A 14,651-nucleotide genomic window follows, 5' to 3' on the forward strand; every position below is an offset into this window, starting at 1 on the left:
TAACTAATACGTAGTATTTTCCATGTTGGAGGAATGCAGAAATATTAACCTTTATATTACTTAATTATTATAATTTTTGCCAGGCAGTGACTATCAGGAGACATAAATATGATAGAAGAGTATATAACTCATGTGAACAATGGCTGCCCTAAGAGCATGATAAGCTCTGGATATCCAGTGCTGTGGGTACATGTACTTAGGCCGGGTTGCTTTAGCCCAATTCTTGACCTTTCCTGGAGTTCTCCTAATGATGGAGTACAGACAGTAATGATTCTTAATCTTAACCTTCTCAATATGTCATTGTTTTCATATCAATAAATTGTTAAGATAAACATGATGATGACATTAATTCTTTTGGATAACAGATCAGTGAGACTTGGAGTAAGGAGAAAGATCTTTTCCTACACTTGTTGCACCAGTTTCATCTCCAGAATAAGGGAAAAGGATTTTTTTGCTGATATATCACACTACAGTGGAGGCTGCCACCCTCTTTTTCCTCGCTTCCTTCAGGTTGAGGATCACTCAAGGATACTTCTGAACTCTCTACTTTCCTCTCTGCAAATCAGCAGGTCTCTCTGTCCCCATAAAACTCAATAGTTTTCTGGCTCAAACCACAGCAGGAATAAAATGGGGCTGGTTGCTCCAGAGTATGAAAAGAGATAAATGTTGGAAATGTTACGATACTGCTGCCATTCTTTCAGATAATAATTTTTGTAAGTGGCTTCATGTAAATTAAGTTTCTACTGGGATATTGTGGTACTCCCGCTCATGACCAAATACACTCGAAGAAATTATAATGTATGACTCTCATGACTAAGTACTTCAGCTGTTACTTTTTAATTACATTTATTTATGCTCATAAATACACATAAATATAAATATATATATCACCAAAATATAGGATATGTAAGTTTTTGCATTTAAATATTGAGTTTTTTACACTGAGTTTAAATTTATTTTGCATGTACTTTTGTAGGACCGTAGTCAATAAAACAAATGAACATTGATAAATACTCATTAAATTCTCAGTGAGACAACCTACAAGTTTTAACATACAGTAATGAATATTACTGGAAGAGTATTAAGGTAAATCAATTCCTAGTTACAACTGTTTAACATATCATATGGTAACATTCCATGTCTTGAAGAAAAAAAAAAACACTACAATACATGCTACCATTATATTTCAGGGTAAATAACAGTTCTCCATCTTTTAAACGGGATTGGTGCTGCTGTTTGCCAACCACACCTGAGAAAGCAATTGCTTGTAAATTAAGTTGGTAACTTTGTTCTATGACTACTTTCATATTTAAATCTTGAACTCTTCAATTGTCTTTTTTTGTAAATAGCATAAAAAATCTTGGATGCTCTGTGGTAATGATGAAAATCTCATTCTTCGTTCAGTGTGCCCTAGAATTAATGACTACTGACTACCTGCAAAAACCCAAAGAACATGCCTATGTCTTCCTTGTCCTTGCTGTCCTTCAGATACTTGATAGTGGTTACTGGGTTGAAAATTTCTGTTTAAAGTAGATGCTCACATCATTTGACCTGTCAGTTATCAGGATACAGCTAAACTTCAGGACAAATTAAGTGAAGTAGGAATAAGAAGTCAACTTTTATTTGCATTGTAAAGGGACATTTAAATTCAAGTCATTAGAGATATTGCTTTGTCTACCTTGGGGCTGATCATTTAGATGACCACACAGTAAGGCTGAAGATATTCCAAAAACTGCATTGTAGTTAAAAGATTCCAGATTTCCTGAATCTTTGCTCTTTCAGATGAGAAACAGTGATAGAAGCTAAAAAGCCCATGTTGAAAATATTGTTTGAATTTTCTGAAGGTACAAAAATTGTCAATACATGTAATGAGGTAGACAGTGTATGGCTATTTAAGTGCTTCACTAAAAGTTATCAACCAGTCATGCCATGTAATTGTATTAATGTGACATAGTCAAAAGTTCCTCTTTCATGGAATTTTTCCCTCAAAAAGAAATTTATTGAATGAACTGGAATTTTTTTCTATAATCTTGAAGGAATAAAATTATGCTGATTTGACGGAGGACCCTGGGAACTGCTGGCCAATCAGCTTCACCTCTGTGCCTGGTATGATTATGAAACAGATCCTCCTGTTAAAGCATAAGGAAGGCAAAGAGGTAATTAGGGACAGCCAACACGGCTTTACCAAGGGTGACTCCTGCCTGATTAATCTCGTGGCCTTCAATGATGGACTGACTGCATCAGTGGACAAGGACCTACAAGGGTCATGTACCTGGATTTCTGTAAGGCCTTTGAGGCCCCCACAATAATCCTGCTGCTAAATTGGAGACATACAGGTTGGATGTTTGGACTGTTAGATGGATAAGGAATTGGCTGGATGGCCTCATCCGAAAATTTACTGTCCATGTCCAAGTGGAAACCAGTAATCAGTGGTGTTCCTTAAGGTTCTCTAATGGGACCAATATTATTTTATGTCTTTATTAACCATATAGACAGTGAGATTAAATGCACACTCAGAGAGTTTTCAGATGAGACTAAGATGAGTGGTGCAGTTGATATACTTGAGGGAAGGGACATCATCCAGAGGGACCTCAACAGGCTTGAGGATTCTGCCTGTGCAAATCTCATGAAGTTCAGCAAGGCCAATTCCAAGGTCCTGCACCTTGGTTGGGGCAATTCCCAGTATTACAGACTGGGATGAAAAAATTAAGGGTAGCCCCATTGAGAAGGACTTGGGAGCACTGGTAGATAAAAAACTCAATGCGAAACAATGACTTTAAACTGAAACAGGGAAAGGTTTAGATTGGACATAAGGAAGAAATATTTTACAGTAAAGGTGTTGAGACACTGGAACAGGTTGCCCAGAGAAGTTGTAGAAGTTTTGTTACTGAAAGTGTTCAAGACTAGGTTGAATGGGGCTTAGAGCAACCTGATGTAGTGCAAGGTGTCCCTATCCATGGCAGAGGGGTTGAACTAGATGTTCTTTAAAGTTGCCTTCCAACTCAAACCATTCTATGATTCTGGATTGATAATGTAGACAGAACAGATGTTTTGCTGTGTTTTCCTCTGATATTTACCTCTCTGGGTTTGATGTGATAGAATAGAAACTTGAAACGACCCGCAGAGTCCTCCTCAATGCAGAGCATGTAGGCATCTTACCTTACCAGTTCCTGTTTAGAACTCAGTTTGCCACTGGAGACCTTACAGTGCAAGTACATGCATGACTTTCATGACACAGATGCTGAGCAAATAAAAAATAAAACAAAAATTTAAAAATCTCTATCGATGTAATTATACATATAAAGATACAGTTATATTTACACAGATATATGTAGATACATGTGTGGATATATCTAGATCTCTAAATCTCTTTATGTCACCTCTGCCTCTAAAATTATATCAGTAGTGACACAGATACTGATATAGATATATGTATACACTAATACATGTATATTTTCACCACAAGCAATGAAATTTCAGGGCTTTTTTAAATTACCTACTAAACTCACAGGCTGACTAGCATGAAATTTAATTAGTGCCAATTAACTAGAGGTGAAGGAAGCAGAAAATTAATGTGACTCATTTATTTTCAATTCTACTGCAATGTCCCCCTATTTATGTTCCTTAAAGCATTTTTTTTTCAGATTTCAGTTTTCAGTCTGTACAAATTATTGATTCTGATGCTATTTGCACAGAAAAGGTATAGATAAATTATAACATTCATTTTGGTCCTATTTTTATTACAGCTACCCACATTATTGCACTTTAAATTACCTCAAAACAAGTAATCCAGAATCTTCTCCTTGTTTACATAAATCTTTATACTGCTTCAACTTTGTTAATCTACCCCTCTTGGAGAAGAAGCCTGCCTTCCTTCCTTCCTTCCCTCCTTCCTTTCTCCCTTCCTTCATTCCTTCCAACTAGTGATACTTTGTACCAGGTTGGTAAGGTTTCTTCTAATAGCTCTCAGCACTTTACCGATGACACGGGGTTACTCAATGCATGTAAATACAAAGCCTTGGCTTTGTATTGTTTGGGACCACCACATGTAGATCTCATGAAAGTTCTCAGTGACATACAGTGCTACTGTTTCTAACCATCTGCACTTTCAGAAAGGTATCACTTTCTCCTGAGTTTATATACTTTATCTGCCAGTTAAAAAGTAGTGAAATACTTTTTAAATAGAAATTGAGATCCATTTTATGTCATGAGACCAGGAACTTTAATCCTGTACCGGTTAATCCTTAAGACCCATTTTAGTTCTAATCAAAACTTAAACTATGAATATATGCTTCTCCTAGTGTGTTAGACACAAACTACACAGGAACCATTTGTTCTCATATGTAATTTTTAGGAAATATTTTCTATTTATTTGAAATCATCATTTATGTATTACTAGACGTTACTGAGTGTATCTCTTGAGTAATCAAGGTAACTATGGTCCTGTGTCTGTGTATAACTGCAGTTCACTATTTAATCAAACAAATGCTTTGCAAACATAATCTTTAAAGTAGTTAAAAATCTATTCAACCTGTAGGCTTCTAGTTTTGGGAGCGTTATGAACTAGAGTCTCAACATATTTGGGAGACAAAAAAACGTAGAGGGCCTTTATGTATTTGAGAAGTTTATTTTTTGTGGACCTACATTGTAGGGAGCTGTTAGGAAAATTTGCTCTGAAATGTAAATGTGAGTTGCATGAGCACAAGTTCAAATGGCAAATAAATTATTATAATGAGCACCATTGTCAGAAGTGCTAAATCTTTCATTCTAGCAGTGCTAAGAGTTACATTTCTGAATGTGCAACACTATGTATATTCCTAAGGCATTATCTATTAAATTTAACCTTTCAGTATGGGTGAACATCTTTTATTTTAATTTTTGTTTCTTTTTTATTTTGGACAAAACCATCAAACTATGGTGCAGTCTAGCCACTTCCTAATTTACTCCCCCTTTTGACTTCACTGATGTTATTTCCCCCTTTCTTGAATGAAAGCTTCAGGGAAAGGTTCTTAACCAGTAGGGTTTTTTTGGCCACTTGTAGCTGTACCAACATTTTTGAGAGTTTCTCGTCTTTAATTGCCTTAAAAAGTGGTTAGAAGTACGTTAAATGCATTATGTACTTTTCTGATTTGGAAGTCCTTTTGTTTGCCGCATGGATGGCTCACCATCATGGGTAGATTTTTCAGAAGGACAATAATGGGAACAGCAGGCACTACCAGAAGCTTGGATTTTATCAAAATGTGACAAATGTTATTAAAACATTACAAAATCATTACTTCAGGTGATACATGAGTTCTCAATCTTGATGCTGCTACTATTACTACTACTACAGTAGTTATAGATAAAGTAGTTCTATTTCCATTAAGGAAATTGAAGAGATTAGTTAATTTTATTTAGAATACAAGTTTTACTTATTATCTTACCCCTAGAAAAGGTATAAATACAATCCAGAAAGCTGTCTTGGTAAGCACAGAAGTCATGTATAACAAAAATTTAAAACCACTAAGAGCAAGATCTGGCTTAATTTCTGGTAATCCATGGGAAAGGAATGAAGTATCTACATTATTTTTTAAATATATTTCCATTTTTTCAGCAAGTCTGAATTCTCATTAAGAGTGAAATTACCTTTTACATTTGGGAAGCAAATGTAAGGATTATTGCAAATCTTTCAGGAAATGGGAAAATATTTTGTGTAACATAATATTTTTATGTTTACTCTGAGGGAAATAGAAATTTTCATCAGATAGAATTGTTATAAGAACACAGATTCAGCACTTATTTTTACTCTGGGTAAGGGAAATGCACAAAAGCAATTTCACTGGCTTCAGTGGGACTAGTCTTATTGCAAAATGTTAGTCATTCTAAATATGGGTTCCGGAATGTGGCACAAGTACAAACAACTCTCCTGACATGTAGTTTAAACAACTACAAGAATTTCCTTTTGAAATAAGTATGTTTTCCTGATTGTTTTTCTTTTACTACACAGGCAAAATGAGTTCCAGGAGATTACCCATAACCAGCACCTATGTCTTAAGAATCAGAAGAAAGAACTTTTTTGCAATAGCTTCTCACTGCAAAGCTTGATATTTAAATCCATTAATATAAAAAAAAAAATTACAAAGAATAATTCAAACCATGTAAAAGTATTTTGATAAACAACAAAGTAAGCAGGCAAATTCATCCAGAAAACAGCACTACAAACTTAAACAAACCCATTTTAATATATTCTTTTTTAAAATATTTTATCATTCTTCTTAGAATTTGCATAAGTTATGCTTGGGTTTACATTTCTATTTGTATGTATATATGTATAAATGTATATATATGTATATATACACATATATAAAAGTTCTGTTCATAAACTGGGGTTATTTTTATTTGTTAAAACCAGCTTTGAATAGTTTACTGATAATTTCCAGTCATACAGAACTTATCACTGCTGGATTTCAAAATACTAATTTTAATTTCTACTGTAACTACTTTTCTTTCAAACAGAAGTAATGGGATTAACTTCTCCTTTATCCCCAACTCACACCTTTTTCACTTTGCCTCTTCATCATCTCCCTAGGAGCAAATATTGAATGATGGAATACAGAGGAAATAAAGAACAATTATTTTGGTAAGATCTTTAACTGAGGTTGTTAGATCACTATATTTTTTACATTTCCTTTATTGAACACTCTTTTACAACTCGATGTTTTATTGAATTCTTTTTTAAGAGGTGCGAAAATATAAATGTCAAATTCTACACCACTGATTATCAGTATTATAGGTCATAATTTTTTTAAAGTAATGGCTAAATCTAATTATTCATGTATATATTGCCAATAGGCCTGTATACATTATTAATTGACTTCAACTGAACTATTAAAAAATATGTAAATTGAGATAATCTCCTTATGAAAGTTGTTGTGTAGTTTGTCTAAAAGGATGGAAAGGCCTACTGTTTCCATCCCCAAACATAAAAATATTATTCCCAGTTTTCTTTATTTCACAGAGTCTTTCTTGAGTGTAATTTACAAAGATAATGTTTTGAATTTGGGTAACTGGTTTAGAAGCTTTTCTTAACATCCTTATATACAATAGGAAAATGCTGTTAGTATTTTTTGGAAATTGGAATCTCTAAGTATCAACATGCATGGTCTAAAACTGTAATATCCTTCCAGGCAGAATTTCTGTGAAGCTGGGGGTTATTTCCCTCAAATAGGGTTTTTGAGGACAAAGTAACTTGAATATTGTCCAGCACGCAGAAAATTTTTACTTACATAAACCTCTCTAGTATTTGCATTTTCGTATCAGGAGTTAGCGAATATGAAAGCTATGTTTGTATGAGATAGGGAAACAGAATCTAAAATGATTCGGTCTTCATGTTGCTATTACTCTTACTGTTAAAAAGTGGGAAATTTAATTATAGACTTTTGCATTTTGCTAACAATGGAATACATTGGCCATCACCTTAAGCATTCTATTTTGCAGTGGCAGAAATATATTTCCAGAGAAACATCTGTGGTTGTTTATGGTATCAAATTTAAGTATTCAAGGATATATGAATATTGATGTACTCATACAGAGAAATTGAAGGACTGTGAAAGGGGAGGCCCCATTCTACCCCTGGCTCTGACACAGAGCTACTCCATAACTGAGATCAAGTCAACTTTCTGTGTAATAATACCTGTGTGTGGGATGAAAACAGTGCCACCCACGTCCTTTTGTTATCTTTCCAAGATTGTGGATCAGAGATTATAAGTAGCATACTTAATTTCCTATCTTTTCTATAATAACTTTACATACTAGGCATTAAAAAATTATTTTCTTTCCAAAACATACTCATTTTAGAGCTTTCTTTTGAGCTGCACCATACATCCAGTATTTTTTCTTTCTCCTGAAGTTAGTAACAACATTTTCTTGGGAGTAACCAAGGCTCAGTTTTGCTGGGATTTTGTACTGCAAACACATGATATGATCTGCTTAAGATATGCTTCTCCAATCACGCTCGGCAAGTAGTCCTTGATGCCGCTGGGGTATTTTTATCATGATCAGTCACTGAAAGTCAGGAAAATAAGTCACCTTTTACCATTCAGAAATTTCACATGTGTTTAAAAGGCAAAAGGAGAAAGTTGTTAAAATGACAATGACTGCTTTTATAAAAATCCTTTTTATTCATTTCCCCTTGCTTTATTTTCCTTCTCTTCCCACCCCCTTTAGCAAAATTTTGGATTTATTCCTACAAATGACTTTTCATAAACTCTCTCACATGTGGAATGCAGTTAGCTTTCAGGCATCCCTATTCATGTTCAAACATTAGTGCTTCTACAGATAACATTTGCATGTAACACCTGCTGCAAGCCTTAGAAATTCAGATGTTCTGATATGAGTGGGAGATGCATTTTTCTCTAGGTTTTTGCTCCAGTTGCCTTCTGCAGTTAAATAGCTCTGACTTCATAGAAGAAACACATAACATTATATATCTATAGTGTCTTACTGCCTTATATCCCAGTCTATATAATCCAGGTTTTTTATAAGCATAAGGTTTGTGCAGAAATTGGGAGAATTTTTAGTCAGTGATCATTACTGAATTCTGATTTTCAGTAAGGTCTTCCTGTGACTGCAGAACAGTTTTCAAAATTGGGAAAAGATGGGGAAGGAGAAAGAAAAGGAGAACAGTTCTGTGCTTCTGTTTCTCTCTGAAAATAGTTGTAAGAATCTATGTGTTTGTGGTATCCTATAATAAATGAAAATTCTGAGGTAATGGTTGTTCCTTCATGTGTCCGGTTATCATCAGTCAACAGGAGACATTAGTCTACCTTGTTTTATCTCCCAAACAAACTTGTCTTCAGAGGAAATTGTCAGTCCTGTTACTTTCTGGCTCTACTTCTCAAACGCTTCTGCCAGTAGATTACTTGCAACCCATATTTTACAAATTCAGAAACCATGTCCTGATGCCAGGGTATAAGTGACTGTCAGAATTAAGTTCTTTCTGCAGCATTGTGGGTGATGACATTTAAACTAGTGGATTTGAGTTATTACATTTTTTTTTTGGTGCATAAATTGGGGAATGCAGTCATCCTTATTGGTTAATCCCATGATGAGAGGGCGTCTCTGCCAGCACCATGCAACTGCTGCTGGGATCAGCATCCTTGTGGAGCAACAGCTAGGTGAGGGTAGAGCACAGATCCCTGCACATGGGCTGCCGCCTGAAAGGAAGGAAAGCCTTTTCAAAATGGTCACTTCTGCTGAAAAGCATGCAAATGCTGAAAGCTTGAAGCACTTTTACTGTGGAGCTGTACAAAACATACGGCAGAGCTGTTTCTCTCCTCATTTTCTCTACAAACTGCATCACCAAACTGCTTTTCATGTTTAGGTGAGAGGTATTGGTTGCATACAAAACATAATTTTCCACAATAATGGCTGTAAGACAACCTCTGAAATTAAATACTCTACTTCATTCACAGGATAAACATGAAAAAATTTGATTGCTGAAATCACCTCATCAAGTTTAAAAAGACTTGGCAACAATTTTAGGTACAAGATTAGTACGTATTAGTAATACTAATATAGTTACATTTCTCCATTTAAAATTCATCTTGTTTATCTAACTTTAAAAAAAGAATCATTTCTTTCATAGGTATTTGACTTTATAATGTGACCTTGTAAAAGTTTTATGTTTTTTAATAAAAAATCACATTAGCTATAAACATATTTAATTCTGTCTTGAATTTACATTATTACATAGTGAAGTACAAATGACAGGGCAACGTATTTTACGTGTCAAATTGACATACAGATAGCAAAATACTTTTTTTTTAAACTAACATAGTTCTTTAAATAGAGTTCTTAAAAATCATAAAAAAATAATAACACAAGGTTTATTAATATTTAATTAGTCCACTCAATTTTTGGAAGAGAAATTAACATTTCAAATAGGGAAAATGACTTGGAAACAACAATTTTTAAAGATCTGTCATTAGCAATTCCTATCGCTACAGCCAACATAATTTATTAAACAAACCTTTTGATCATATCACTGAAACTATTACAAGTATCACACTTGTGTTTTTATCCATATTTATCCTTACCATGAGTAGCTAGTGTAACATTCAGCAATGAAATATAATCTTGCTGTAATTTCAGTAAAATACAAGTTTTAACACTGACTTTAATAAAAGCAAGACTGACACATTGGTTGTAAATTTGTCAACTGAAAATGGAAATTATCTTAAGAAAATACCATTCTATTTTCTGACCTATGACTTAACTCTGTGACAAGGTGAGTAGCTACTGTATGCACATTGCCTTACAACAGCAAAGTATATAAATTTCCTTTTAATTCATAAGCATCATTCTGTCTTTTAAGCTTATAGAGTGAAATTGAGTGGATGTGACAGCGTGTCTCTTTCATGGGAGAAGAAAAGGCAAAATGTCATTCATCGGGCAATTGTTTTCTGCTGGTTACTTCAGAATCAAGTGGTCAGTGTGACCTTTTGTGCTTTCTGTCTTGCTTTCTTGTGTGAATCTCTGATTATAAATATTGGGCTGACAAGGTTGTTTGGAAGCACTTCTGGAAAACATCCTTGCACTTTAAGCCTGTTGACTTACTGCTATGGATATCCAAAGGGACATCTCCCTCAGATCTCAGTCTTTCTGAACCCTGAGTTACCACTTCTCCCTACAACACATATTAAAAAACCCCGCTAATTTTGCTACTCCCACTAAAGAAAAACAAGCTAAAGCATTGGTACTTCATTCTTAGTAGTAGTAAAGACCTCTATTTTTTCATCCTAGATGTTTATCAGAAAAACAAATGTGAAAGAAAGAAAAAGAGGATAGCTTCTATCTGGACAGGTGAAAAAGCATCCTGCACAAAAGTTAGGCTGTATCGTTACTGCTATATGGCAATAAAAACTGAGTAATGTCAAATAGTATTGCCAAATAGCATATGCATTGCTAGTTTTCTAATATACACATCAGTTGTCATATATACAGCAACAAATGTTTAGATTTCAGCAATTTAGTGTGCAGGGAGGTGTTTCTGAACTGTATAAGAGAAATACCCCCAAAGTGTTCTGCTGATACTGCCCCTCCACACACACATCCCCTAAAAAGTGTCTGTAAGACATCTTTACACACTCCTAAAGAAAACATCTGCTCTTCTGCTGTCAGGAATTCCGGTGCTAAAGAAAGTTAATCTACTCACCGAGTCTGTCAGCGTGAGCCTAGCTCTGTCCGTTCATTGCTGCTTCTCTACCTGCTTCCTCCCTTCTGCATGTTACCATATCTCCAGCGCTGAATGCACTTGCATCTCTCTAGGGCTCTCTCTCTCACAGCATCACTTTTAAGTCAGGCAGGCAGCGAGCAGAAGCAAAAAGGACTCTCTATCTGATTGGTTTCCATTCAGTGCCCCTGATTAATAAGAACGGTCCCTCACAGGAAGAGGTGTTGCTGCCCCTCACAGAGATGTTACTGCTGATAGAGCCGCAGTGCTCAGCGTGAGAAGGTTTGGGGCTGTGGGGGACAGGACGACGGCTTTGTCAGCCAAACAGTGATTTGCAACTGAATGCAGTGGGAGGGTTCAAAGGGGAGGGCTTTGTTAAGGACCCTCTTATTAACTGAGGCTTAAATACAGAGACTCATGCTATCACCTCAGTTTGGTCTGTTTTAATAATAGGAGTAAAGGCATACCCATAACGTTTGCATTATGTGGATAAAAAAATCACTTTAAATATCTACACTAGCAATACAGTGCCATTTGTGTGCAATACACATGGGAGAATGCAAAATTATCGTCTAACACTACTACAGTGACAAATGATTTTAAGGTGAAAGAAGGTAAGGTGCATGAGATTTCCCCCTGAACACAGTAGGTTTACAGCTCTAGCATCACTTACAGCTATTGATAATGATGGGCTTGTCATTGTACCTGCAAGTGGACATAATACAAAGTTGCAAGGGATGTTTTGGCAATTGTGACTAATATTGTTCAAGTCATTGTCTGAAATACACAGTTTTACCAGAACAGTAATGACTTTCCTGCTTTCTGGTGCAGCCTGCTTGGGTACAAGTAATCACTGCTCCGTACTACAATAGATGTTCAATATCACAGAATATTGTGGTTTGCTTGAACTAGCATTTCAAGTGAAGCATAACATGTCCCCTAATAAAATGAGAGAACTAAAGTATTGTAAGTTCTGGATTTGGATATACATATGTGTATATATATATATATGTATTTGTTCATTTTTTTGTGGGTTTCTGGGTACTAATGACTATTTCAGTCAACAACATAAGATAAACATTTGAAATGGGACTCTCAGGAACTGGTTGCTGTACTGACAAACCCTGAAGATAGTTTTCATCAAAAGTCCATTGCGGGCATCAATAGAATAACACGAAATGCTGCAAAGTGTAGCTTTCTGGTCTTGGTGCATAATTAATTTAGGACCAAAATTTCCTCTTAGATGAATCATGAGTCTAATTTGTAGTTATGAAATGTTATTAGGGCTGTGCTTTCAGTAGTTGGAGTGAAAGAAGATACCAGTTTATTCTTGTGGAGAGACTGTACTGTAACAAAAGAAAGGTTTATATCAAATAGACAAGTGGGAAACCTAAGCAAACTATTTATTTTTTCTTTAGGCTCTTATTATTGCTTTAATACTACCATTTAGGAGCTCAACAGACTAATATTCACTGTATACTGTTCTTAGTGAGAATCAAATCACCATTAGATCTCCTCTGAAATTATTAAGTGACTAATGCAATTCACATAGACATAAGTCAGAGCCTTTCATCGATTTAAATGGCAGTCAAATTTGGCTCTGAATGAACTATATCTTCTCTGTGAATGCTACAGATCCATGAAAACAATATTTGTATATCCATAATGGACTGCAGAATTTGGTCTAATATTTCTAAAATTAAAAACCAAATCTAGAGCCAGAAAAAAATCAATTAATGTACTTCGGGTAAAACACATAAAGCAAAGTTTTAATTAGTAGTTGCATCCCAAAGATGGTCCACTTTAACAGTGGAACTACTGAAAAAAAAGTACTTAGCATAACTTCTGTCTCAGTAGTTCTATGGGAGAGTAAAAAGAAAAGTTACAGACAAGTGTATATCTCTGATGTCCTAAGGTCCCAGTGTAACCTTAAATCTTGTGGATCCTAAAAAGATATTTTCCTAATAGGAAGATGTCTGGATGATAAGAAGGCATGAGTAATGGCTCTACTTTTTTCATTGTATTGGCTTTTTTGTACTCTTTTGGCTTCTGTTTGGGAACATTGTGGCTACTCTAATCAATAATACAAGATCATCCAGGTACAGAGGAATCCCCGAAACGTGAGAGGAACAAAGTATCTTTTCACAATACTGTCTTGAGCTTATTCAGTGGCATCTGAGGAATGGACCCCTGATTAAAGACTGTCATAGATCTGTTCATAACAGTCATAGGACACTCAGATAAATGGGAGTGGCCCCATTTTTCTTAATGCCATCTACAGGTTTGCAGTAAAACAAGCAACTTTATTTATATTAGACAGTGTAATGCCTGCTCTCTAACATGTATTTTTCATTGTGTTGTAAATATGGCACAGTGACTACTACAGAGAAAAAATATTGAAATTACGTGCGTTCACCAAAAAAAAGAAGCATTTTTTAATGCAAATGGTGTTGCATGATGGGGGTAAAAAGTTTTGTAACATACACTGTAAATGGAATATACATCAAAAGTAGGCCAAAAAGGAAAAAGCGTAGGTGTGACAGCAAATAGGGAGAGATGGGTGGAAATCTAAGCCTGTGCTCTAACATGCAAAAGGCTACTCCATATAGGGGAGGAATACAAAATGCTCCTTCTGAAAAAGCGTGGGCAGTGGAAAGATATAGAAAAACAGAAAGTGCACCAAAAGGATAAGGCAGGATTGCTTTTATTGCAAGACAGGTTGTACTTGTGTTTCATATTTCATATAAATATTATATTCATCTTTCTTTTTTTACATTTATAAAGATTTGTCTGCTAGCATTCATGGGAAACAGCGATTACATATCCACTCTTCGTTGAAATTCCAAACATTTGCTTGTTTCACGGAGGCTAAGATCACTCAGCAGTGCACAGACTTGGGCTGGTTGCCATGTTAAATCATTTGGAGTTCAATCACAGTTTCCCATCAGTTTTTCGTTTCCTGACATGTTTGTACTTAACCAGTTTAAGCAAAACTAAAAGCAAATAAAGCTTCAGAAGAGGAAAGGAATAATCTATTTTTATCCTTAGGTTTTTCTACCTGTATGTAGTCAGCAGATGATATCCAGAAATCTGCCAGTGGAACTGATATCTTATGTGATCCCTTCTCATGCTTCCTATAAGCCAAGGCAGAGCTGAATTTTCACAAATCTGTGTTTCCACAAATCTCCTAGGGTCTGTAAAGAAATCTTAGTCTGGGGTTTAGTAGTAACAACTTCCCTTCATTATGCCACTTCGAGTTTTTTCCATAGTCAGAAATCTTAAATATGTATTTAATCTTTCTTAAATAAGAGACCCTGTGTGATGCCAAAAAAGAACAGTGCTGAACAGAATGGAACAATCAAGAAACATATAAATAAGAAAAGCTCCCTGAGATACACATGAACAAAACTAACAGTTGGATAGCTTCAGCTCTGCTTGT

General features: G+C 35.2%; 1 protein-coding gene across 1 annotated transcript in view; it reads right to left on the reverse strand.

Moving 5' to 3' along the window:
- Window positions 1-11,462, reverse strand: part of CDH9 (cadherin 9) — a 102,404-nt gene extending 90,942 nt beyond the window's left edge. The window contains exon 1 of the mRNA XM_027734675.2: window positions 11,195-11,462. The gene's annotated coding sequence lies outside the window, so the exon portion shown is untranslated. The remainder of the gene's footprint in view (window positions 1-11,194) is intronic.
- Window positions 11,463-14,651: the final 3,189 nt, after the last annotated feature.

This window comes from Pipra filicauda, unplaced genomic scaffold (assembly GCF_003945595.2).
Source record: "Pipra filicauda isolate LSUMZ 115617 unplaced genomic scaffold, ASM394559v2 scaffold198_size2598500_pilon, whole genome shotgun sequence".
NCBI classification, from domain to species: Eukaryota; Metazoa; Chordata; class Aves; order Passeriformes; family Pipridae; genus Pipra; species Pipra filicauda.